At 42.9% G+C, this 27,324-nt stretch overlaps 1 protein-coding gene and 1 non-coding gene across 2 annotated transcripts in view; both read right to left on the bottom strand.

Annotated features, from left to right (window-relative positions):
* Positions 1-27,324, bottom strand: part of LOC115095794 (heparan sulfate glucosamine 3-O-sulfotransferase 1-like) — a 284,841-nt gene that overhangs the window by 43,759 nt on the left and 213,758 nt on the right. The window lies entirely within an intron of this gene.
* Positions 26,912-26,993, bottom strand: TRNAS-UGA. The gene has a single exon. It is a non-coding gene; the product is annotated as a tRNA-Ser (tRNA).

Here is a 27,324-nt window from a genome sequence, read left to right as displayed (position 1 = left end):
TAATGGGTCACTGGGGCTTTTTTCTATTTATTATTTAACTAGTCACTCAGTTTTATCTCTTTTCATTATGAATTTGTTTATTATGTCTACCAACAGTGGTGGGGACTGAGTTTTTTCAACGATGGGTTCAACAGCTGGTAACAGTTTCTAGATGCAAAAACGCTTGTTGGTGGCATAAGCTTACTGTTCCCATACTAACTGATGTGTGTTCTAGAACTGATAGAATGTACTATATGGGGAAATTAACAGCCATGAGAAATGATAGAGTGGTTAATTTTGAGAAAATTTGGCACCCCTATCTACAATGGAATCTAATATAGCTGTCTGATTGTTTAATATCTGAGATGCAGATTGGGAGGGGTTGGTGTCTAGGTGATGCTGTCCTAGTGTAGCTGTTCTCACTGGGGCAGATCTAAGGCCAAGGTGGTTATGCCTACAGGCTCCACTCTCCGTCGCGCTCTCGCCGGTCCCGAGCCTCGGCAGGGCCTGCGCTCCTCCTGTGCCGCCAGGGCCACAGTGTCCTCCTCCTGAGCCGAGCCGTCGGCCATCTTGGCTCTCTCCCTAGGCACACACGCGCATCCTCCACGTGAATTTAAAGGGCCTGCGGTAGGGAGACGTCGCTGGCCCTTCCTGTTCACGTCGGGCCTCCTTCCTTTAAATTCCATGCAGCAACCCAGGACAGATGACTTGGCAACGAGTCTCCTTCACTTGTGGAGTCTTCTGAGCTACGTGAGTGTCTTGAGCCCTGTTCGTGCCTTCCGAGTCCTGTTTCCTGCCTTCCGAGTCCTGTTCCTTCTCCAGTTCCCATCCTTAGTCCCGACGGACGTATCTTCTGGCTTCGACCTCGGACTGGCTATCAGTGACTCTCTGGCTTCTGATCTCGGACTGGCTTATGATGATTCTTCTGGCTTCGACGACTCTCTGGCTTCTGACTTCGGACTGGCTATTGGTGACTCTCTGGCTTCTGATCCTGGATTGACTTCGGATGACTCTTCCGGCTGTGAATCCACCATCTTCGCAGGGGCCCACCTAAGACCAGCCGGCCCTATGCACCCAAAGGCTCAACCCGCGGGGAATGGGGCTGGTTTGGTGAAGCTCCAGCCGGACCCTGCGTCAGCTCGGCCTCACCTCCCAACGGTAGGGACCTGCAGGGGTTCGCCCTCCCTCCTTAGGCAAAGGGTCCACATCCTCGTCCATCACTACAACACAGGGTATTGGGATATATGATGGTTATATAAAATGGTTAATTGGGTTATTGTTCCCCCACTCATGGTTGCCTATTGTGGTCCTTGTACTTTTAATTTGAACATAAGAACATAAGAAAATGCCATACTGGGTCAGACCAAGGGTCCATCAAGCCCAGCACCCTGTTTCCAACAGTGGCCAATCCAGGCCATAAGAACCTGGCAAGTACCCAAAAACTAAGTCTATTCCATGTAACCATTGCTAATGGCAGTGGCTATTCTCTAAGGGGCGGATTTTAAGAGCCCTGCTCGCCTAAATCCGCCCAAATCCGGGCGGATTTAGGCGAGCAGGGCCCTGCGCGCCGGTGAGCCTATTTTACATAGGCCTACTGGTGTGCGCAGAGCCCCGGGACTCGCGTAAGTCCCGGGGTTTTCTGAGGGGGCGTGTCGGGGGCGGGCCCGAACCGTGCGGCGTTTTCGGGGCATGTCGGGAGCGTCCCGGGGGCGTGGCTACGGCCCGGGGCGGCCCGGGGGCGTGGCCGCGCCCTCCGGACCCGACCCCAGCCGCGCCCTCCGGACCCGCCCCCAGGTCGCGTCCTGGCGCGCTAGCGGCCCGCTGGCGCGCGGGGATTTACGTCTCCCTCCGGGAGGTGTAAATCCCCCGACAAAGGTAAGGGGGGGGGTTTAGACGGGGCGGGGGGGGTGGGTTAGGTAGGGGAAGGGAGGGGAAGGTGAGGGGAGGGCAAAAGAAAGTTCCCTCCGAGGCCGCTCCGATTTCGGAGCGGCCTCGGAGGGAACGGGGGTAGGCTGCGCGGCTAGGCGCGTGCAGGCTATACGGAATTGATAGCCTTGCGCGCGCCGATCCAGGATTTTAGCAGCTACGCGCGTATCTACTAAAATCCCGCGTACTTTTGCTTGCGCCTGATGCGCCAGCAAAAGTACGCCAAATCGCGCGGTTTGAAAATCTACCCCTAAGTGAACTTAATAGCAGGTAATGGACTTCTCCTCCAAGAACTTATCCAATCCTTTTTTAAACACAGCTATACTAACTGCACGAACCACATTCTCTGGCAACAAATTCCAGAGTTAATTGTGCGTTGAGTAAAAAAGAACTTTTCTCCGATTAGTTTTAAAATGTGCCCCATGCTAACTTCATGGAGTGCCCCCTAGTCTTTCTACTATCCGAAAGAGTAAATAACCGATTCACATCTACCTGTTCTAGACCTCTCATGATTTTAAAACACCTCTATCATATCCCCCCTCAGTCGTCTCTTCTCCAAGCTGAAAAGTCCTAACCTCTTTAGTCTTTCCTCATAGGGGAGTTGTTCCATTCCCTTTATCATTTTGGTAGCCCTTCTCTGTACCTTCTCCATCGCAATTATATCTTTTTTGAGATGCGGCGACCAGAATTGTACACATTTGCTATGATACCTTTGTGCACTTCTTCTCTCTGGAACATACATACATTTGTTCTGTTCTTTTATTCATCTACCACATGTATATTGAGAGGGGGGAGGGAGGGGCCTGGGATTTGGGCATAAAATGAAAAGTCAGCATATGTTATGAGAAGCTTTACTTTATTGAAGTATGTCAATGGCAATGTTTCATAGCAATCTTGTTTTATGGTTTTGTATATTGATATTGTGATATTGTTCAAATATTTTTCTCAATAAACATTAAATCTATATAAATAAAAATGTTAAATAGTTTGGACAAAATCGCTAATCTCAGAAACCACTGAACCGATTGCTTTCAAATTTGGACACAACCTTCATTTCACATACAGGAAGGTTCTTCTGTACTTACATTACAGATATGTCACACCTGTGACAGGTAAAATAGGTTTAAAAATTGTTTCGAGAAGACAACAACATCTGCTGGACGTAAGCGCCATCTGTTACACCTTACACTAAGACACGCTACACTAATCATTTCGCCAGTCCAGGGCCACATTTCACTTCCATTTTAACACATTTGCACACTTTTTTTGCCGGAAGATAACTATTTCCTTTACAGATAAAATACACCCACCACCCTCCTCACACCCCCCACACACATGCCAAATTGATTTACTTCCCACAGCCTCCCAACAAGCACCAAACCACCCTCCTCACACCCCCCACACACATGCCAAATTTATTTACTTCCCAGGCCCTCACAACACAGACAAAACCTGACAGAAGTCCGGGAGGCTCCAGCGGGGGGCCAGGACCGGTCCGGGACACATCTCCTGCACTACGGCCGTCGGCTGCCAGCAATCAACATGGCGCCGACGGCCCTTTCCCTTACTATGCCACTCGGGGACACCAATGGCGGCAGTAGCCCCATGTGACATAGTAAGGGCGAGAGCCTCTCGACGCCATTTTCAGGACTGGCAGCTGGCAGACCTTTGCCCTTACTATGTCAGAGGACCTACCGCTGCCATTGCTCCACCCCACTGACATAGTAAGGGCAAAGGGCCATCTGAACCCGTTTCAGTGCTTCGCAGCCGACGGACCAATGCCAATACATCGCTCCCGGACCGCTCCTGAACGCCCCGCTCCAACCGACTGACATTTTTATCAGGTCTCGGGGGGTCTGGAGGGTGGGGGGTGGTAATGAATTTATTGCGAACATCTTGGGGAGGGGTCGGGGGGGCAGATTTCATTCATTCAGCAACTCTGGGGGGGCGGGGGGGGCTACTGTTTTTCGCAGGGCTGGGGGGGGAGGGGCAGGAGAGTGTGGGGTGGTTAGTTTAAGAGAACTTTTCTCATAGGGTTGTTTTTTGGGGGAAGGGGGAGGTTCACACACAAATACATACACTAAACGTGCACGATCTCGGGAACACACCAAAATAGCCCTCCCCAGTCCACAAAACAAAATTGGAAGTGCAAATTTGATTAGGCACTCCCCTATTTGGCTACATAATGCGCACAGACACCCAGGGACAGACCACATGTAGCACCAACAATTTTAATTTCCCCGGTCTTGGGAGGGGGCAGTTGGGATTGGGGGGGGGGTTTAGGGTGGGGGGTTCCCACAGAAATAGAAAGACAAAGGTTTTCTGATCTGAAGGGTAGGCAGTAGGTGGGGGGAGGTGACAGTGAGGGGAGGGAGAATGAGGGGGGAGGTGAGTGTCAGGGGAGGGAGAATGAGGGGAGAGGTGAGTGTGAGGGGGAGAGAGTTGCAGTGGGGACAGGGGAGGGAAGGGGGGGTGAGTGACCAAGGGGGAGGAGGATGAGTGACTGAGGTAAATGAGCAAGGGGAAGGGGGAGGGAGGGTAAAGAACCTGACTCTGCCACTGCAACGCGTGGCCGGGTACCGCTAGTTATATATAAAAAAGAAAACTCCCAACATGACATATTATGCCAAACAAGTGTGGTGCCTGCTTTTAATCCTTAAAATGCCATTTCAACAGAGTATGCTCTGGATTGTCTCGGCCCCAATTCGTCAGCCATAGCTGACTCTCGACTCTGCTTCACTTCCAAAATTAGAAGAGATCAATCTCATCCAGGATGGAGAGGCCTTAGGGCACTGCCCTGAATTCAAATCAGACTCATCAACATCCTGAGAGAGAGCAAAGCATAGTGATCCACTAGGGAGTAGCAAGTGGCCATTTGCAATTCATGCCACCAGCCTTGAGGCCTGCTTAAGAATAGCCTCAACTCTCCTATCTGGTGCTTCCTTCAAGCTATTCACCTTTCCACAGGGATAGTCGCCCGCTTGGTGACGGTACACACCAGCGCATCCACTTTCAGAAAGCGCTGGATCCAGGAGGTACAGCGCTACCAAGGCTCATCCTTCTGTAAAATTAGCATCTGAGGCGCCCCATTCAAGATTATGCAATTCTTGAATATAATCCATAATGCTTCACGTAAGGAATCTAAATGGGATTCTAGTTTGGCATCAGCACCCAGCACCCCCAGCACCTTCAGTGCCTAGACGATCTGAGCCGGTAACCCATCTTTATGAAAGAAACCCAACATTGTGCTTTACAGTTCCAACCCCGGAGGAATTTCTCATCCTCCAGGGAATAAGGGCCATTTTCACCATCTATGCCACCAGGGTCCTTAGTAGCAAGTGCAGACACACTCCAACGCTTACCGGGTGGCACCAGGTGGTGTGAGATCCACAGACTGCGATCCTGAACTCTTAGGTCTATCATGTCAGCAATGAGCAAAAACCTGCGAGTGGGCTGCTCAACCCACCAAGCTGTTTCTCGGCAGACTTGTGTGTGGAAAAGCACGCAAACGCTGTTGCGGCCCATACCAAAACCAGAGGGCGTTGGTCCTGCGTCCACTGAGAAGCCTTTCCGCTGCTGATGATCCAGTTAGGGGAGCCCAAAAACCAGGCAACATCTTTTACCTGTCTCCCTCTAGACAATTCCCGCATCATGCTGGGAAGGGCAGGTTCAGCAAAAGCAGCCAGAGAAAACGCTCCCTGAGCCTCCAAGTAGCACTGATATAAGTTAGGTGTGTGTGTGTGGGGGGGAGACGCCAGGCTGAGATACCTGAATATGGCAACAGCACAAAAATAAACACCTTCTAGCAGCATGTCCCAAAGCTTCTGACCACTGTGTGCCTAGCTGCACGCACATACACATAAGTATGGACAGGGTGGCAAAAACACGGCCTGTCCAATAAATGCCCACAAATTAAAGGTGCACAAAATGTGGTCCAGGTAGACACCCACCAGAGCAGCCTCCCGAGCACCCATCTAAGTGCCCACCTGAGCATCCACCTAAGCACCCACCTACGTGCCCCCCTGAGTGCCCACCTGAGCGTCCATACCCAGGCGCACACCTGGGAATGTAAGCGCAAGCCGACGTCAGACAGCATCTCAGCCCATCCCACCCGAGTAAAGAGTTGGTCTACAGCTGCGGGGGGAGAGGGCAAAGGTCTTCACTGCTGAACTCGGCTTCCTGCCACCACTAGCCTCTCAGCTGTTTTTTTTTTGTTACAGCTAAGTCCCATGCCAGAAAAACCAGCTACCGGACAGAGGCGCTCATCTAAGGGAGCAATCTGCAGATATCACCTCAGAAAAACATGACTGAGGGAGGGACCGTAAGGTATCACTACAGGGGTGAATCAATTTTCTTCTTGATTTCTCCTTCATTATTTATATAAATTTTAAGTAATACTCAGTAGGGAGATAGACATCCACCATCTGCTGGAGATGGAGAATACTGGTGGGCTGATGCTGGTGCATATATACCGTGACATCAACTTTGCTCCGTCTCCATCTGCTGGTAGAGGTGCATAATCTACTGGTGTGGATTAACCTATCTGAATGCCAAGAAAGTAATGGCCAGATTTTAAAACCTCGTGCCTGTAAATCCTATGGTTTACGCGCGTGGCCGGCCACGCGCGTAAACCACAGACCCTTGGACTTGAGTAAGTTCCGGGGTCTGAAAAGGGGGTGGTCTGGGGGGGGGGGCGGAGAGGGGCAATCTGGGGGGCAGGAAGGGGCGGGTCTGGAGGCGCCGGTACAGCAGCCATTTGCTGCTGTGCCAGGGGAGCGTGCACTGGCAGTCGGCCAGAGCGCAAGTTGCGTCTGCTCCGGAGGAGCAGCAACTTACGGAACAAAAAAAAAAAAGGTACAGGAGAGTAGGTTTAGGGGGTGGGGGAGGAGAGGGGAAGGAAAAGGAAGGCTAGGGTAGGGACATTCCCTCCCAGTCTGCTCCTTAATTGGAGAAGTCTGGGAAGGAACTGGGGAAGGCCCTGATGCGTTGCCGCGCGAAAGTTGCCGATTTTGACCGCCGACCTTGCGCACACGCCCCCGATTTTATAACATGCGCTCACTGGTGTGCACATCTTATAAAATTGTGTGTCCATGTGTGCGCATGCGTATTTTTTAAAAATCTACCCCTAAAATGTTTTGTTAAATATCACTGATTATTTTGGTTTTCTTTTCCTCTGAAAAACTCAAATCCTTCCTTGATGCTAGGAGAGTGTTAACATCTTCTCCTGTCCCCATAACTTCCCAGTAGTCTTGATTTAGTATTAACAGGCCTTTAGAGTCCTCTTGCTGATATTATTCCTTATGTAATTTCTTTGCTGTCTCCTCTCTGTCCTCCTCAAGCAGTTTTTCTTTTTTTTTTTTTGTATTGAAACTTTTATTGGCAAAGCAGATCCACAACATAGAACATATGGGCATACACATAATTGCCCCTTTTATCAAAATACAGCTGCATGAACAATGTATAAAATGGTACAAAACTGAATATCAGTACAATATAACATAACCATCCACTTATCACTTCCCCCTCCCCCCCCCCACCATGCCTGTATCATAAGTTTCCAATGTAGATGCTATAACACTTAAATAATACCTCTAATAAAAATTTGTCATTCTCGTTAACCTTGAAAGATACTTTATACCAGTGAGATCAGTCCTCTTATATCACATATCTAACAACTAAAGGTCCATAAGCATGTAGAAATAATGAATAAAAGAGTTGGTCTACGGCTGCGGGGGGGAGATTTAATGACTGGAAGGGGGGCAGTAAGCAAATCCACGGCTCTCGTGCTAAACTTTCAAAAGAGAAATTTTGATAAAATGAGAAAAATAGTTAGAACAAAACTGAAAGGAGCAGCTATAAAAGTAAAAAGTGTGCAAGAGGCGTGGTCATTGTTAAAAAATACCATCCTAGAAGCACAATCCAGATGTATTCCACACATTAAGAAAGGTGGAAAGAAGGCAAATGATTACCCGGCATGGCTAAAAGGGGGAGGTGAAAGAAGCTATTTTAGCCAAAAAATCTTCATTCAAAAATTGGAAGAAGGATCCAACAGAAGAAAATAGGATATAATATAAATTTTTTTTTAATTTTTTTTTTAATTTTTTTAAATTGGGTAATCTTCGTTATGTCCGGAAAAATTTTTAATGGATAACCATAGAATTTTTGATGTTGATTACGAAAGTAAGTTTTCATAATTAAGTCTCTATCAGACGACATAGCAAATTGTATAAAAAGAGTGGCTCTTTCCTCCACTATTAACTCGTGGGATTTATTTCCATGAGGGAAGAAGTTATTGCTAGAGGTGCAAAGTATATTCTCAGATTCCCATGCTACTGTTTGTTAATTTATCAGAACTCACGATATATTTTCAGGGAACCAGAACAGCTACGAGTTTACCTCGACTCCCACTCTGTTAGATCCAAGGGTTGAAGGGCTTTAATTTAGAGAAGACATTAGTTAATTCTGACGCAATTTTGTAATAAATATTTTGTTATTTCCTGTTAGCTGCTGGTATTTACATCTTGGATCCACAATTTCCTTTAAAAAACGTTAACACAGTGTAAAAAATCTTTATATTCTTTGAGATGTAAATTTTTCCTTTTTTTGTATTTCATTTACTGTGTTTCAAATTTCTGAACAAAAAAACAAGTTCTGTATATTTGTTTTGAAAAATTCAATAAATAAATAATTTAAAAAAAAAAAAAAAGAAGAAAATAGGATAATGCATAAACGTTGGCAAGTTACATGTAAGACATTGATAAGACAGGCTAAGAGAGAATTTGAAAAGAAGTTGGCCCCAGAGGCAAAAAACGCACAGTAAAAACTTTTTAAAATATATCCGAAGCAGAAAGCCCTGCGAGGGAGTCAGTTGGACCGTTAGATGATCGAGGGGTTTAAAGGGGCACTTAGAGAGATAAGGCCATCGCGGGAAAGATTAAATGATTTCTTTTCTTTGGTGTTTACTGAAGAGGATGTTGGGGAGGTACCCGTACTGGAGAAGGTTTTCATGGTTAATGATTCAGATGGACTGAACCAATCACGGTGAACCTAGAACATGTGGTAGACCTGATTGACAAACTTAAGAGTAGTAAATCACCTGGACTGGATGGTATACACCCCAGAGTTCTGAAGGAACTAAAAAATGAAATTTCAGACCTATTAGTAAAAATGTGTAACCTGTCATTAAAAATCATCCATTGTACCTGAAGACTGGAGGATAGCTAATGTAACCCCCATATTTAAAAGGGCTCCAGGGGCGATCCGGGAAACTACAGACCAGTTAGCCTGACTTCAGTGCCAGGAAAAATAGTGGAAAGTATTCTAAACATCACAATCACAGTACATATAGAAAGACATGGTTTAATGGAACAAAGTCAGCATGGCTTTACCCAAGGCAAGTCTTGCCTCACAAATCTGCTTCTCTTTTTTGAAGGAGTTAATAAACATGTGGATAAAGGTGAACCCTGTAGATGTAGTGGTACTTGGATTTTCAAAAGGCATTTGACAAAGTTCCTCATGAGAGGCTTCTAGGAAAAAGAAAAAGGCATGGAATAGGTGGCAATGTCCTTTCGTGGATTACAAATTGGCTAAAAGACAGGAAACAGAGAGTAGGAATTAAATGGACAATTTTCTCATGGAAGGTTGTGGGCAGGGAGTGCCTCAGGGATCTGTATTGGGACCCTTACTTTTCAATATACTTATAAATGATCTGGAAAGAAATACGACAAGTGGAGGTAATCAAATTTGCAGATGATACAAAATTGTTCAGAGTAGGTAAATCACAAGCAGAATGTGATAAAATTGCAGGAACAAACTTGTGAGGCTGGAAAATTGGGCATCAAAATGGCAGATGAAATTTAATGTGGACAAGTGCAAGGTGATGCATATAGGGAAAAATAACCCATGCTATAATTACACAATGTTGGGTTCCATATTAGGTGCTACTACCCAAGAAAGAGATCTAGGCTTCATAGTGGATACACATTGGAAATTGTCGGTTCAGTGTGCTGCGGCAGTCAAAAAACAAACAGAATGTTGGAAATTATTAGAAAGGGAATGGTGAATAAAATGGAAACTGTCATAATGCCTCTGTATCGCTCCAAGGTGAGACCGCACCTTGAATACTGTGTACAATTCTGGTCGCCGCATCTCAGAAAAGATATAATTGCGATGGAGAAGGTACAGAGAAGGGCGACCAAAATGATAAAGGGAATGGAACAGTTCCCTATAGGAAAGACTAAAGAGGTTAGGACTTTTCAGCTTGGAGAAGACGGCTGAGGGGGGATATAATAGAGGTATTTAAAATCATGAGAGGTCTAGAATGGGTAGATGTGAATCGGGTTTTTACTCATTCGGATAATAGAAAGATTAGGGGGCACTCCATGAAGTTAGCAAGTAGCACATTTAAAACTAATCAGAGAAATCCTTTTTCACTCAACACACAATTAAGCTCTGGAATGTGTTGCCAGAGGATGTGGTTAGTGCAGTTAGTGTAGCTGGGTTTAAAAATGGTTTGGATATGTGTGTATGAAGTTACTTTCTTCATCTGAAGTTACTTTCTTAAGAAAGAAAGTAACTTCAGATGTAGTGTTTTACAACACTCGGAAAAATCGCATCTAATAGTGAAGAGCATCAAGCGGTACTGGCATATTCTACAGTTACATTCTTCAGTATTTTCAGATTTTCCATTATTCTCCTATTCAAGGGGCAGAAATATAAAAGAACATGTAGTTCATGCGGATACTCATATTCGAGACACTGAGTGTAAAGAAGTATCGCACGATGTGTGCGGGGAATGCGATATGTGTATCCAATCCAATACTGATGTGGAGTGGCAACATCCCTGTACTGGGATAATATATATTTTATTTTATTTTTTTAATTCGAGCTTCTTCTATACCGATAGCCATTTGCACATCGTATCTGTTTACGTACAACTAAGAACTTTTGGGCGAGGCCCTTACATAGAACAATAACAATTGTGTGAATAGGAAACAGTAAAATATCTATAAGGTGAAAAAGAGGAGCTATATAAAACTGGGTATCTTAGGGCAGTACAAGTAAAAAAAACCCTAAATGTTAAAACGAGGAATTATAAATTACAGGGTATCATGCTAGAGTACTTGCATTACAAGATATAAAAAAAGATCGGTAACGAATTGTTTATCTACTAACGTAGTATATCTAATTCAGTGTCCCTGTCCATCCATATACGTGGGTCAGACAAGTAGACAGATTAAGATCCGTCTATGTGAGCACCGCAGTAGGTTAAACACGCTTTACATGGAAGCCCCCATGGTAAAACATTGTGTGCAAAATGGTCATCAGTTTCAACAGTTGAAATGGACTGTATTGGATCAGATGCTATGCCCTGGCCGCGATGGTGATATTTAAACCAAGTTAAATTTCATTGAACAAAAATGGATTTTTAAATTGTCTGCCGAAAGTCCGGGTGGCATGAATGAAGCAGTGGATTGGACAACGTTGATTTGACTCTATTAACGTAGCGAGTCATATAGTTGATTACATAGGGACGTTGAAGGTACCGATTGGCTGATGTACTACCTGAAGGTGTGTTTAAAAGCCGCCTCAAGAGTAACAATATGGAGGATCAGTTTTTGGGAAACGCTAAACGTATTGGGTGACAGCACAGAAGTATGGAGTATATGTATATTAAGTAATAGATATAAACTTCAATTAGGGGCACATGATCACTCCTCCAGCGTTTTGGTCACTCAATATAAAAGATAAGTTGCATTCACAATATAAAATTTAAAAAATACAACCAAGACCGATGATTAAAAGAATAGAAGAACCACAGTATACATAATATGTGGTAATTTCTTAGTGAGAGTAATTGCATGAGTTTTTGAAGATTCTCCTATATAATATATGAGGTCTGTTGTTTACCACAAATAAATGAAGTCCCAATTTTAGTCAGACCTGGATTTAGGCATAGGCATATAGTCAATTGACTAGGGTGGTAAATTTTGAAGGCACGATATATCCAGGCCAAAGAGAAGTCAACTTCTGCTTGCTATAGTGCCATGTGCCAGTACAAGCTTCAAAAGAGCATCATTGCTATCTGAAGTGTGGCCTGGCAAAGGAGGGTTATATATAAATTATTAAAAAGATAGGTTTATCTGTTATTGAAGATAGAAAATTCTTGATTACTATAACAGTTCCCAATCCCCCTTTGTAACACATCATGGATCTGTCTCCCAAAATGTAGTTGTGGGGTCAGTTTTTATTTATTTTCTTGTAAATCAACTTTCCTCTGAATTTTTTCAAAGTAATCAGACATGTCCAAGATGGCATCATGCCATTTTTGTCTAATGGTTTTTATGACCATATTCTGATTTTCTTGTAATTGTTTCAAAGCTCTTCTTAAATGTATAGTGGGGGTGATTGTTCTAATGGTATAATATCCTACATTTTTTATCATTGTGTGGCACCCCTATGGGTTGACCACTAGATGTCACATAGTCCCTATAGAAAAAACAACTAGCTAGAGAGAATACATTTCACAGCTTCTTCTCTAATGCGGTAGCTGGGTGGGACTAGGGGACTAGGGCTAGGTTCTGGTGGAGCTGAGGAGAGGTTTGAGGAGAGAGGAGGGCCTATTGGAGTGGGTCCCTTTCCTTTAGGTGGGGCCAACAACTTCACAACAGATATTTTGAGGAAAAAACCACCTGCTTGTGCACTCCCTGCTAGGTCAGGAGCTAACATACAGAAACCACAACGACTGTGTTAAAGAATAGTGCCTGAGTCACAGTCTGGAGCTCTGATGAAAGATTATCCCCCCTGGGTCCAGAGACAAGTCACTGAACCCTGTTAGTAATCTTCCAAAGTCATAGAAGGGCTGCAGGGACAGTGGGCTCAGAAGATATTAGAACAGTTAGTGAGATACCCTGTTTTTGGAAGAGGGGAAGAGATGTTTACCCTCTCTTTCATTTGGACAGCCTTAATGCCTTCTATTCTGGGAGGCTCAGAAGAAGAAGAGAACAGCAAAAATAAGAGACTGCAGAGCATCAGTGAGGATCCCCATCAGGATCTTCAACGAGGACACAGATGCAGGTTGGGTCACTGTGTAAAGTCTGCTGGATCCAGGTAGGACTGTGAAAATCTAAAAGGGATTCTGTTGCAGTTTGGAAATCTTCAGGAGTAGGGGCTTCTATGCTCTCAAGTACAGGGAGTTAGGATTTCCTCTGGAACCCAGAGCCCAGCACTTACATAGAAAAAGAGAGAAAGGACATTTATTGTACAGACATTTACATCATGTGGACGTTGATTACCTTTTCATTAAATCAGTAAAGTTAATTTTGAATACCCAATCCTGTGTCCTGCCGTTCTTGATCTGATTAGCATAAGAGACTTACACTAACCAGCTGCACACCAGAAAGTAAGACACCTCGCTGCCTGGGCCACAAGCATCTTCTTTCCCCTATAGAAAGAACTCATCCCTGGGGGTAATACAAGTGATGGGGACCTGTGGCAAAGGAAAAATAGCCCTGAACCAATCTAAATTCTTTTGTGAGTCCTTAGAGGAGATGCACCTCAGAAAAAAAGGGTTACAATTGTCTTTATAAAGTTTGTATATACAACAACAGCACTGGCTAAGCAGACCAAATGAACATTAAACAACAGGGACATCAATCAGTATACAATCAGGCAATCCCCCTAAAACCAATTCTAAACAATCATATCTATAACCAATTGGTAGAACAAAATGTCCCTATTTTTACTCCTGAGGATATCAAATCATAATACTATAAAGCCCCATTTGCCTAACATGTCTAGTTGAAAATAAATCTGTTCTGATGAAAAAAAAAATCTGAAAATGTATGATTTATTGTTTAAGAATCTTTATTTTGTGAAATCCATGTGTAGCTTTACCTTATGACACCATTTCTTCTGGACTGACTCAGCATGGGTCCTTGTTTTTGTCCCATAGCATTTATGTAGCATTTATCATGAGTTCAGGACAGTCTTACAATCACTCATTTTTCAAGCCTAGACTATTGTAACGCACTGTTCATTGGCCTGCCCAAATCTACAATTAAACCACTCCAACTATTACAAAATGCCGCGGCCAGGGTACTTACTGGCAAGAAGAAATCTGAACACATCACCCCAGTTCTGAAGAATCTTCACTGGCTACAATAATACAAAGGATAAATTACAAAATGTTAACTACTATTCACAACGAATCTACAAAGAAGATAACACAGCCCTCGAACGCATGATTCAACTGCACAAAACTCCTTGCACAACAAGAAACACCAGCAAATTACTTCTTGTCATTCCCTCCCTTCCCTATGCTAAATTATCCAACACTAGAAATAGAGCCTTTTCAATCGCTGGTCCAAAAGCATGGAACTCTTTACCAGCCTATCTAAGCTCAATCAGAGACTCTAAATCCTTCAAAAAAGAACTAAAAACTTGGCTATTTAGACAATCTTTCCCTGACGAAGTTGATTAATCCAATCACACACCTGCTCAGATTTTCTTTTTCTTCTTTCCCTTCCCTCTACTGTTTTTCCCCCACTTATACGAGCCTCTTTCAAACACCAAGCACATTGCTACTTAAATTATGTATCTAAATGCCTATCTACTCTTGCTTGCCTACCGAATTCCCTATTGGTAAGTCCTACTCTTCCATACCTATGTTCACCACACTTGACTTACGCCAGATTGTTACCTGTTTACCAGTTGACTATACAAGTCTCAACTTGTTCGTTATGAATGTGTTGTATGTATAATGTTGTTACTACTTTGTAAACCGGTGTGAAGGCAGCCTGCTAAACGTCGGTATATAAAAGAATCTAAATAATAAATAATAAATGTACCTGTAGTCAATACTCTGAAAAATTGGAACAAGTCCATAGATACAGTGGGATAAGAACATAGGGATGTGAATCGTGTGATCGATCGTCTTAACGATCAATTTTGGCTGAGGGGGGGGGGGGGAAATCTGATCATCATGGTTTTTTTTGTTAAAAAATCATTTTATTGGGGAGGGTGGGAAAACCGGCACACCAAAACAACCCTAAAACCCACCCCGACCCTTTAAAACAAATCCCCCACCCTCCCGAACCCCCCCCCAAATGTTTTAAATTACCTGGGGTCCAGTGGGGGGTCCCGGTGTGATCTCCTGCTCTCGGGCCACGGCTGCGTTAATAGAAATGGCGCCGGTGGCCCTTTGCCATTATCAATGACAGGGCAAAGGTAGCGCCAGCGCCATTTTGAATATTGGCAATACGGCGCGAGTGCAGGAGGTCGCTCCCAGACCCCCGCTGGACTTTTGGCAAGTCTTGTGGGGGTCAGGAGGCCCCCCCAAGCTGGCCAAAAGTCCCTGGGGGTCCAGCGGGGGTCCGGGAGCGATCTCCTGCACTCGTGACGTCGAGTGTCAGGAACCAAAATGGCGCCGGCGCTACCTTTGCCCTGTCATATGGTAAGGGCAAAGGGCCACCGGCGCCATTTCTATTAACGCAGCCGTGGCCCGAGAGCGGGAGATCGCGGGAGATCGCGCCGGGACCCCCTCACTGGACCCCAGGTAATTTAAAACATTTTGGGGGGGTTCGGGAGGGTGCGGGATTTGTTTTAAAGGATCGGGGTTGGTTTTTAGGGTTGTTTTGGTGTTTTAAAATCGTCAAAAAAGATTCACATCCCTATAAAATACTATAGTATATCTACATGCAGTCACATACAAGCATTTATGCCACCACAGCAAGTGTCTGAAAGTTATTTTCCTATGTAATATTTTATGTGTGTAAATTTGGACCCCACTTTGAACTTTGAAAGGTATGAGTAAGAAATATTATAAATAAATAAAATAAATAAATGTACTATAACTTCTTTCTCCCATAGTCCTTTAATGATGTCACATCCTACAAAGACACTTGGAATCCATTAACAACTTAAACATTTGGCTCATAATGGTTATAATCTTATATTAATACTCTTTAATAAATAGGCAAAAAAAAAAAGATTACCCTTTTTTGAATGAAGAACAAAAATTGAATTTTTTATTTTGGTTTCTATTCAGTATCATTGCAAGTAGCACTAGATAAACCTGGTTCAGGAAAGAGAACTGTGGAGAAGCTCCCACAAACATTTAGCAGATTTAAGTATTGAAATTTGGCAGAGACCAATAGATTTTCCACAATGGACTGTTGCAATGAAAAAATTCTAAGACATGTCTTTCTTGCCAAAAAAATGAAACGTTATTTGATATAATATACATGTAGCGGGCCCCCCAGTTGGCTGTACTCAGGAAGCTAAAATGTTGGGCTTCCTTCAGCGTGGGGGTGGGGGAGAGCTTAACTTCCTGGGCCCTTGCTGTGGGCATGTTAGTGGTCAATAAAATGCAAATCACAACCAATGCTCTTCGTTGCTGTGCCAAGGGTGCCTGGAGGTGACAAAAGAGACCCAAGGAAAATGAATGTAAAAACACCAACACGCTCCCTCTCACTAATACTAAGTCTGAGCAAAGAACACGTCTCTGAGTCCAAATTGGTGTTCAAACAAAATAATTTATTTTAGTTTATAAATCAAAATCTAAGAAAGAATGGTAACTATCAAAAACACATAAGAAAAATCAATGCAAGAAAAGCCATTGACCCTGTACATTGTCCCTGGACAATGGCTCTTTGCTCTTCTGACCCAGCAATCATATCAGCAATCCTTCCCCTCTAAAGGTAGCATATCCCTGATGTAACTCCAGCATCCAAAAGGCTGGGAAAAAGTGAAAAAATCCCCTCAGTCCAAAAAACTAGTCTTTTAAAGTCAAACAGGTTCAGCAACTCCTATTGAAATGTCCAGAAATCTCAAATCTCTTCCTCCCTTGCTTTATTCCTTTAGCAAATGCAAAAAGTATCTAATCCAGTCTGTCTAGATATTGGGGGAAATCCCTTTTGTTTGAAACTAGTTCCATCCAAAGTCCAGTGTTAGCCAAAATTTTCAAAACTTCAAAATCTACTTCCTTGCGGGTAGATTTTAAAAGAAGCGTGCACAAGTCCATGTGCGTGCGCTTCCCAGCACCACCCACACATGCGCGTGCGGATTATAAAATCCGCACGCGCACATCGATATGCCGATTTTATAACACGCGCATGCCGGCATGCGCGTGTTATAAAATCCGGGGACCACGCACACATGTGCGCCGGATTTTATAATCCGCACACCGCATGTGCAGGTGGTGCTTGCAGCGGGGCCTAATATTACAAACATATACGTGGGCCTAATATTACAAACATATGCACGGCAACGAGATCGGACCTCTCCCAGTTCCCTACTCCCCTACCTAATCTTTCTTACCCTCCCCCTCTCTTCTCCTCCCCACCCCTAAATCCTTTCTCCTACCTTTTGTTTTTTTTTATTTTGTTGCTTACTGCTCTGTTGGAGCAGTAGCAACTTGCGCGCCAGCAGTCCCATGGCTGGCACACATGGCCATTTGCTGCTGTACCGAATGCCTCAGCCACGCCCCCTCCCTGCCCTTTCCTTTGGCCTGGAACTTCTTCGCGTAACGGGAGTTACGTACGTAGCCAGGCCCTTCTAAAATGTGTGTGGCATGCGCAAGGCCCAACCACGTGCGTAACCCCCGGATTTTACATGAGCAGGGGATTTAAAATTCGCCATTGGTCTCCTCTACTGCAAGGCAGAGAAACTCTCTCTTTTCCTGGTCAGTCCACCGCAGGGATGGCAAAGATCAAATCACATCAACTCCTTTCTCATAAGAACATGCCATACTGGATCAGACCAAGGGTCCATCAAGCCCAGTATCCTGTTTCCAACAGTGGCCAATCCAGGCCATAAGAACCTGGCAAGTGCCCAAAAACTAAGTCTATTCCATGATAACGTTGCCAGTAATAGCAGTGGCTATTTTCTAAGTCAACTCAATTAATAGCAGGTAATGGACTTCTCCTCCAAGAACTTATCCAATTCTTTTTTTAAACACAGCTATACTACTAACTGCACTAACCACATCCTCTGGCAACAAATTCCAGAGTTTAATTGTGTGTTGAGTGAAAAAGAACTTTCTCCCATTAGTTTTAAATGTGCCACGTGCTAACTTCATGGAGTGGCCTCTAGTCTTTCTATTATCCGAAAGAGTACATAACCGATTCATATCTACCAGTTCTAGACCACTCATGGAACAGCTCCCCTATGAAAAAAGGCTGAAGAGGTTAGGGCTGTTCAGCTTGGAGAAGAGACGGCTGAGGGGGGATATGATAGAGGTCTTTAAGATCATGAGAGGTCTTGAACGAGTAGATGTAACTCGGTTATTTACACTTTCGAATAATAGAAGGACTAGGGGGCATTCCATGAAGTTAGCAAGTAGCACATTTAAGATTAATCAGAGAAAATTTGTTTTCACTCAACGCACAATAAAGCTCTGGAATTTGTTGCCAGAGGATGTGGTTAGTGCAGTTAGTGTAGCTGGGTTCAAAAAAGGTTTGGATAAGTTCTTGGAGGAGAAGTCCATTAATGGCTATTAATCAATTTTACTTAGGGAATAGCCACTGCTATTAATTGCATCAGTAGCATGGGTTCTTCTTAGTGTTTGGGTAATTGCCAGGTTCTTGTGGCCTGGTTTTGGCCTCTGTTGGAAACAGGATGCTGGGCTTGATGGACCCTTGGTCTGACCCAGCATGGCAATTTCTTATGTTCTTATCATTTCCCCCCCTCAGCCGTCTCTTCTCGAAGCTGAAAAGCCCTAACCTCTTTAGGCTTTCCTCATAGGGAAGCTGTTCCATTCCCCTTATCATTTTGGTAGCCCTTCTCTGTACTTTCTCTATCGCAATTATATCTTTTTTGAGATGCGGCGACCAGAATTGTACACAGTATTCAAGGTGCGGTCTCACCATGGAGCGATACAGAGGCATTATGACATTTTCCGTTTTATTCACCATTCCCTTTCTAATTCCCAACATTCTGTTTGCTTTTTTGACTGCCACAGCACACTGAACTGACGTGTGTTATCCACTATGACGCCTAGATTTCTTTCTTGGGTTGTAGCACCTAATATGGAACCTAATATTGTGTAACTATAGCATGGGTTATTTTATTTATTTATTTTATTTATTTTTAACTTTTATATACCAAGGTTCCTGTATGGGATACAAATCACACCGGTTTACAAAAAACTGCAACTTCACACAAAGGCAGTACATAAAAAAAAGTGAATACAAGAACTGGTACAACTGGTACATAAAACAAGTGAATACAAGAACTGGTACAAGGAACTTAAACTGAATATTCAATAATATGAAACGGTCCAGGAGACCGCATCATTGAAATTAATGGGAGAGTTTATACAATCGAAAATAAAACGGGTATCGTATGCGGGTAAAAAGTTACATACGTTGAGTTATAGGATGAGAAAATACACTGGGTGAGTGTACATTGGGAACTGGACAAGACTGTTAGTAAACTAAGGTCAAGGGTAAGTGTCAGGGAAAGCTTGGATGAAAAGCCAAGTTTTTAGTTTTTTTTTGAAAGCCGAGGGGCATGGTTCAAGTCGTAGGTAAGGGGGGAGCACATTCCATTGATGGGGGCCTGCTGTAGATAGGGCCCACTTCCTTAGTGCTGTTTTCACTAGAGGGGAATATAGTGTGCCTTTGTAAGCACTTCTGATGGGTCTGGATGAAGTGTCCAGTCTCAGTTGGGTGCTTAATATGAGAGGAGAGAGGTTGTGCGTTGCTTTGTGTATAATTGTGAGAACTTTAAAAAGGATCCTGTATTTGAGGGCAGCCAGTGTAAGGTACGGAGGATGGGGGTGATGTGTTCTCTTTTATTGGAGTTTGTGAGAATTCTGGCGGTGGCGTTCTGTACCATCTGTAAAGGTTTGATGGAGTTGGCGGGGAGTCCGAGCAGTAGGGAGTTACAATAATTGATCTTAGATAGAATGATGGATTGTAGCACCGGGCGGAAGTCATTGAAGTGAAGGAGTGGTTTTAGCTTTCTGAGGACTTGCAGTTTGTAAAAGCACTCCTATGTGGTGTTGTTTATAATTTTTTTTAGGTTTAGCTGGTTGTCCAGCCAGGATCCTACATCCCTGACAAACGGTGATAGGTTAAGGTTTAGGGATGTAGGTTGAGAAGAGCTTGGTGGGTTGAGCAGGGGCGTAATTGTCGTCTTGAGAGATGATGAGCATCTCCGTTTTGATGCATCACCTTGCACTTATCCACATTAAATTTAATCTGCCATTTTGATGCCCAATTTTCCAGTCTCATAAGGTCTTCCAGCAATTTATCACAATCTGCTTGTGATTTAACTACTCTGAACAATTTTGTATCATCTGCAGATTTGATTATCTCATTCGTCGTATTTCTTTCCAGATCATTTATAAATATATTGAAAAGTAAGGGTCCCAATACAGATCCCTGAGGCACTCCACTGCCCACTCCCTTCCACTGAGAAAATTGTCCATTTATTCCTACTCTCTGTTTCCTGTCTTTTAGCCAGTTTTGTAATCCACAAAAGGACATCACCACCTATCCCATGACTTTTTACTTTTCTAGAAGCCTCTCATGAGGAACTTTGTCAAACACCTTCTGAAAATCCAAGTACACTACATCTACCGGTTCACCTTTATCACATGTTTATTAACTCCTTCAAAAAAGTGAAGCAGATTTGTGAGGCAAGACTTGCCTTGGGTGAAGCCATGCTGACTTTGTTCCATTAAACCATGTCTTTCTATATGTTCTGTGATTTTGATGTTTAAAACACTTTCCATTATTTTCCCGGCACTGAAGTCAGGCTAACCGATCTGTAGTTTCCCGGATCGCCCCTGGAGCCGTTTTTAAATATTGGGGTTACATTAGCTATCCTCCAGTCTTCAGGTACAATGGATGATTTTAATGATAGGTTACAAATACATCTGAAATTTCATTTTTAGTTCCTTCAGAACTGTGGAGTGTATACCATCCAGTCCAAGTGATTTACTACTCTTCAGTTTGTCAATCAGGTCTACCACATCTTCTAGGTTCACCGTGATTTGGTTCAGTCCATCTGAATCATTACCCATGAAAACCTTCTCCGGTACGGGTACCTCCCCAACATCCTCTTCAGTAAACACCAAAGCAAAGAAATCATTTAATCTTTCCAACTTCATTCATTGCCTTCCTTGTAAATTTCTGGCCTTATAGCCATTTATAGCCTACAGGAGCCTCCCACAGAAAGGTGGGAATAACTCAAGGAGAGGATTCCAAAACTGAAAAAAAAAAAAAAGACCCTCCCACTGCCTTTGCTAGAAAAATTTAGGAGAAAATTTTGTGAAAGGCAAAGCTGGGTCACATACAGTAAGAAGATTTCATATTTTCATTGCTATAAGAAAAAGGTACAGAGTATCTTTCAGTAAGGCTCACATACCAGCATTTACTGACACAAGTGTCTACCTTGATCTTAGGTGCCAGTGTTGTGTGTGCTCATTCTATTGCAGGCTCTGTTTGGTGGCAGTAGTGCAGTGGGCAGTAGTGCAGTGGGTGCAGTGGGCAGTAGTGCAATTAAGCCTGATACATCACTTTGAATGCATATACAGTGTTGCTCTCTGCTTCTATGGCAGGGGGAAATGTGTAAAAGAGGATTTGCATTCAGACAACAACCAACAAGGACTGAACTTCACAATCTGGGTAAACAAATAAGCTTGGGGGTAGTTTGCTTATTATGGTGGTTACTACCCTAAACCAATTAAGCCTGATACATCACTTTGAATGCATATACAGCGTTGCCCTCTGCTTCAATGGCAGGGGGAAATGTGGAAAACAGGATTTACATTCAGACAACATCCAACAAGGCATTTGTCTGTGTAGTCTGGGTAAACAAGAATCGGGGTAACTTGCTTGATGTGGCGGTTACTACCCTTAACCATTAAGCCTTATGCTCACCTTTGATGCAACTCCAACATTACTCTCTGCATCAATGGCAGGGGATGGCAGGAAATTTGAATCAAACAGTTACCAACAAGGGCCCTGAATTTGGTGGTTGATGAAACAGATAAGTATGGGAAAATAAGTGTGGGAGCTTGCTGGGCAGATTAGATGGGCTGATTGGTCTTTTTCTGCTGTCATTTCTATGTTTCTATGTAAGGGAGATCAGAGACTGAAGAGAGAGGATCTGAGGGGAGAGGAAAGGAGCGAAGCTGGCATCTTTCAATATTGGGGGCACTTAAGTACCTCACAGCACCCATGGAGCTGGCTTCATTGCCCTTGACTAGTAGTGTTGATTTTCCATCTGCATTAAGTAAACATTTTACCCATTGATTTGAATTCTAAAAGTCTAAAAGATGGTTCTCAAAAGTGAACAAAAGATGCTAATAATTGGTAAAGTCTTAAACTGTTTTAGAATGGCATCATTTCTAAACTCAAACAAATTCACTAATAAAACTAATAGGCCAATGTGCTAAAGTATGTTAAGCCAAATGCATTTTTAATGCATGTTAAACTTAGGTTTAATTCAATGTTCGGATTAACACACTTGTTCATGAATCCGTGTTGACATTAATATGGACTCAATATGGACTAATGCACTAAAAATGTTAATAAGCTGCATCACATGCAAATAAAATGAATAATCATATAATTTGAGATCCTGTACAACAAAGCACTGTTATGTTGATTCTGTGAAATCTTCTGCCAGCAAAAATGATGCATGGAGCAAACAGGAAAAAGGGGAGGACTACAATATAAAAGTGATGAAATATGGCAGGAGAAAGTGAGGGGAAGGCAACCCAAGAGGGAAAGGAGGGAGAAGACATCAATGTGGCTGCCATCAGAGACAAAGACAATTTACTTCTACCTAGATAAGAGTCAATATATTTCTGGCTAGGTACACTGGAAGTGCAAGGGAATTTAGTGAAATAATTCTAACTTTTCCATTCAAGTGGCTGACTTATGGGCATAGTAAGAGTAATTTTGTAACACTGTAGATAACTTATGTGGCAAATATATACATAAGCTACACTAATTTTGAAATGTATGTGGGTATATTTGCTTTGAAAATTATCCCATGGAAAGTGCCCACAAAAGTTAAGATACATCTGCTATCCAGTGCATGTAAATGTTTTGAGGAAAATTATAAAAATACTTTATAAAATCGAAAAGTATGCATGTAAGTGAAAACTCTGCCCCAGTCTCATCCCTAGGAATGCCTCTGCACAATATGGATAAATTTATGCATAAGTTTACTTGCACACCAGGTGGACAATGTTATCAATTTTTATCTCTGCTGTTTATTATGTTTATGATATATTAATTGTCATATGCTTTGTAGTTTATTCTGAATTAAAGGCAGAAAATAAAATGTAAATAAATAAATATATAAAACAAACCTCATTTCTGTGCATAAAACATTGCTTTATGCTTGAAAAGAATGTTTGAAAATTGCCCCCACAAAAAGGGTATATGGATGCCATTCCTATTGCATGACCCCCATTTTTTGATATGACAGCAAATATAAAACAAATTAAGCTGAATATCTTTGTAAATATCCTTAATATTTGTCCACTTACATGCTTCCCTATATAAATACAATTGTTTTGGTACTGGAAAATACTGAAGTGTCTCAGGAGTTCAACACATGGAATAACAGCTTGATTGCATTTACATTTAGTCTACTATGTGCCCAAACTATCAATAAGAATAGTTTAAAGTTTTTGATAACAAGAATTCTTCATTCAATAAAAATAGCTAGCCATGACTTTGTTGTGCTAAACTAGTAAAATATTTTCAGCATCAAGTTGTTATTTTTGCTAGTTCTCAATTCCTTTGTTGTTTTACATAAGACTTTTTTTTTTAATTGTTGCAGAGTAAAACGTTATCTTGGAAATATTATTAACTATAGTCTAATTCTAAATGTGCTGTAAAACTGATGCTTAAACAGATGGAATTGCCTTAGAAGAAATTCCATCAGAACAACATACCAGGTTCAGCTTGAGATGTGATTGATTTTGATGGAGCTGATCCCATAGCTAGGCTATAATTGCTGCAGAAATGTAAAAAGGCTTTGAAGAGGAGTCAAAGAATATAATTGCAATATGGTACTTGAATAATTGTTATATTCTACTGTCTTTCTGGAATTGAATAGACATTCTCATAAGACAATATACACTACTTTTTTTTTATAATGAAAGCAATATATTTCCAATTGCAGTACTCTATTGTTTGCATCTCTGTAGTTCACTTTTACCTTTGTGGTGCATAATTAAAATATTAACCCCATGATGCCACATAAAAATTAAAGTGCCTTATTTTGTGCTATTCTATTTTTAATAACCTTGGAGTTGCTTAGTAACACATTGGAAGAACTAGTACATATTAAACAGAACAGAGATTTTGAATGTATGTAGCAAAGTGAGCAAAAGTGGATATATTAATATTGGGGTAATATTGGCGCACACTCATGAACGCGCGGATTTTATAACATGCACGCACCGAAGCATGCATGTTATAAAATCTGTGGCCACGTGCACATGCGTGCTGGATTTTAAAAACCACGCGTGCATGTGCAGGCAGTGTGCACGGGAGGGGGAATTTAGTAGATTACATGTGGCGACGCCAAATTTTTAAATCGGTCACACACGTAAAAATCGCCACTTATGTGTATGAATGGGCCCTGTGCGCACCGCACGCATTTTCAAAAGAGCCCAGCCATGCGCATATGTGGCGATATGCACACAAGTGCCGGGCCCTGAGAAAGAGGCGGGCCGTGTTCTGGGCTAGGAGGAGCAGTGCTGGGCAGGATGGAGGCCAGCTGGGACTGCTCCCGAGGAGCAGTAAGTAATACAATAAAAAAATAGAGGCAAGGTAGTTTAGGTTTAGGGGTGGGGAGGAGAGGGCAAGGGGGAGGGAAGTTAGGCAGTGGGTTAGGGAACTGGGGAAGGCCTGATTGCGTCGCCGAGTGGACTTTGCAAAAATTCACCCCTCCTTGCGTGCGCTGCACGCGTATTGTAAAATCTGGTGCGCATGTGCGTGGGGCCAGCGCGCGCATGTTATAAAATCAGGTGGCTGCGTGAACATGCGCGCCAGATTTTACAATAAAAATAACAGATTTTAACAGACAAAATGATGATTAAAAAGTACTTTTTTTACTTGGTATATATAATCAATCTGCATTTGACACTGATGGTTTCTGGTGACATTCACTATGACATTCTGGGGCAATTAACTATACAATCATATGTGACTGTTCAGAGTATCAGTGCTCTTCCAATAATTTGTAAATGTAACCTCAGTTTTCCCAGGGGTCACCTTCTGCCAACAGGATCACTCAGTCTTTTCAAGGGCCATGAGTTGTGGGGCAGGAGGACCCTGCAAGTCCTAAATTGGGCTGAGGACACTTCCCTGAAAAAACACAGGCCAGAACCAAACGTCATAGTCCACACTCTTCCAACCACTTACTCCTTCCCAGTTACTCTTATTTTGTCTTTTCCCTGGTCTTCTGCAGTCCCAGCCCAAAAATAAAGTCTCTTTCCCAACTTCTCCTCTCCAAATCTTTTTACCGGTTCTTCATCCTCAAAAGCTTTTTATCAATATCTCTTCATGTTCCAGTTACTCACAGAGTACGTGAGATAGCTCCAAGGTAATTCATTCCCTTTCCAAGGCAGATGCAATTCCCTGCACTAGATCTTCACCCAGGCATCACTCTCCTTTGAATCCTGCCAGACTCCACTGCAGATCCTCTCTTTTACTCCAAAATTCAACTCCTCACTTTTCTCATTCTTCTCCACATTTGGTCTCCTCAGGCACTTCTTTCTCCTTCTACACCTGGCTCTTAACTCCTTGAGGGCTTGTAGAAACATCTCAGCTTCTCTTTCTCTGCTCTTAACAACCTGTGGCACCACAGTGGGTAGCACCTATTCCCTCTCCAGTTGCTCAGACCCCTCCAGGGACTACCTCTTCAGAGACCCCATCCTCAGTGATCAGCCCTTGTTCCACATGGAATACCCCCTTTTATACGCTCAGTTGTACACATCTTTTTGACTCCAAATGAACCTTTATTAGCTAGAAAGTTCCCCATTTTAATCACATAACCTGCCAATTCTGATATCATTGTGCAATCTAGTTGCCAGTAGAGCCACATTCTACCCCACCCAACAAAAGAAAATGTTGTGAATTTTATAATGAATGATTTTTTCTTTAGCATGAACTGTCTTCCATCTCAGTCCCAGCTCCAGACATGCCCTGAAAGAAATGTTAGCATACACAGCATAGGAAAACTTACTACAGAAAGAAATAAAGAAAGAGACAAAGATATAATAGCCACTGCTATTAATTGCATCAGTAGCATGGGATCTTCTTGGTGTTTGGGTACTTGCCAGGTTCTTGTGGCCTGGTTTGGCCTCTGCTGGAAACAGGATGCTGGGCTTGATGGACCTTTGGTATGACCCAGCATGGCAATTTCTTATGCTCATGTTCTTATGGGAACATTTTTACAAATTTTATAATACTTTTTTCTGAATATTTTCCAACAGTTTTCATACTTTTTATCCACTGTATTTTCAAAACATTCTTTCCACCTTAACATTTCAAAGATTTAAATCAGTGACATAGGCTGCCCAATTGAAGTTCCTTGTGTTTAAACTTTAGGGGGTAGATATTCAAAACGTAGCTGGATATCTAAGTTAGCCGGATATACAGCTGAATATACCCAGATAAATCGCTACTCAGTCTTATCCATCTGTTTAGACTTGCTATCAAGCAGGCCTAAGTTAGGCCAGATTCATTAAGGCTTTTCTCCCATGTTGTGTCTATGGGAAAAACCCTTAGAGGTAGATTTTAAAAGGCCTGTGCATGTAAATCCCCGGTATATGCATAAGTGACGGGCCTTTTCGAAGGGGCGGGGGCAGGCCGGGACATCACCACTGAGTGCTATTTTTTTTTTTTTTTATTAAGCATTTCAATTTTTCAAAAGGATTTTACACAGTATTGAACAAGATATTATTATACGAACATTTATATAGAGATTGAAACCGGTAAGGCACAAACAATGTCCTTGTATGGAGGACCGTAGTCAGCAGGACTCGAACCTGCGAGGGGAGACCCCAATGGATTTCAAGTCCATCGCCTTAACCACTCGGCCACGACTATAACCTCACTGATTGCTATTTTAAAGACTTGCGCACCGGCAACCGGCCAGCATGCGCAACTTACTTTAGCTCAGGAGCTGAAGTAAGTTGTAAAACAAAGAAAAACAAAACGTAGGGTTTAGGGGAGGGAGGAGAGGAGAGGAGAAGAGGGAAGGAATTTAGGTAGAAGGGTAGGGAAGGCACGAATTAATCGCCATGTGGAAATTGCAAAAGTCACCCCCCTTGTGCTCACCATCCGCACATACGCGCGTGGATTATAAAATCTGGCACACATGTGCACGAGGCACACAGATTTTACAACATGCGCATGCCGGCGCGTGTATGTTAGAAAA

Source organism: Rhinatrema bivittatum, chromosome 7 (assembly GCF_901001135.1).
Source record: "Rhinatrema bivittatum chromosome 7, aRhiBiv1.1, whole genome shotgun sequence".
NCBI classification, from domain to species: domain Eukaryota; kingdom Metazoa; phylum Chordata; class Amphibia; order Gymnophiona; family Rhinatrematidae; genus Rhinatrema; species Rhinatrema bivittatum.
Note: the sequence above shows the minus strand (reverse complement) of the source record. Positions and strands in the feature narration are given on the sequence as shown.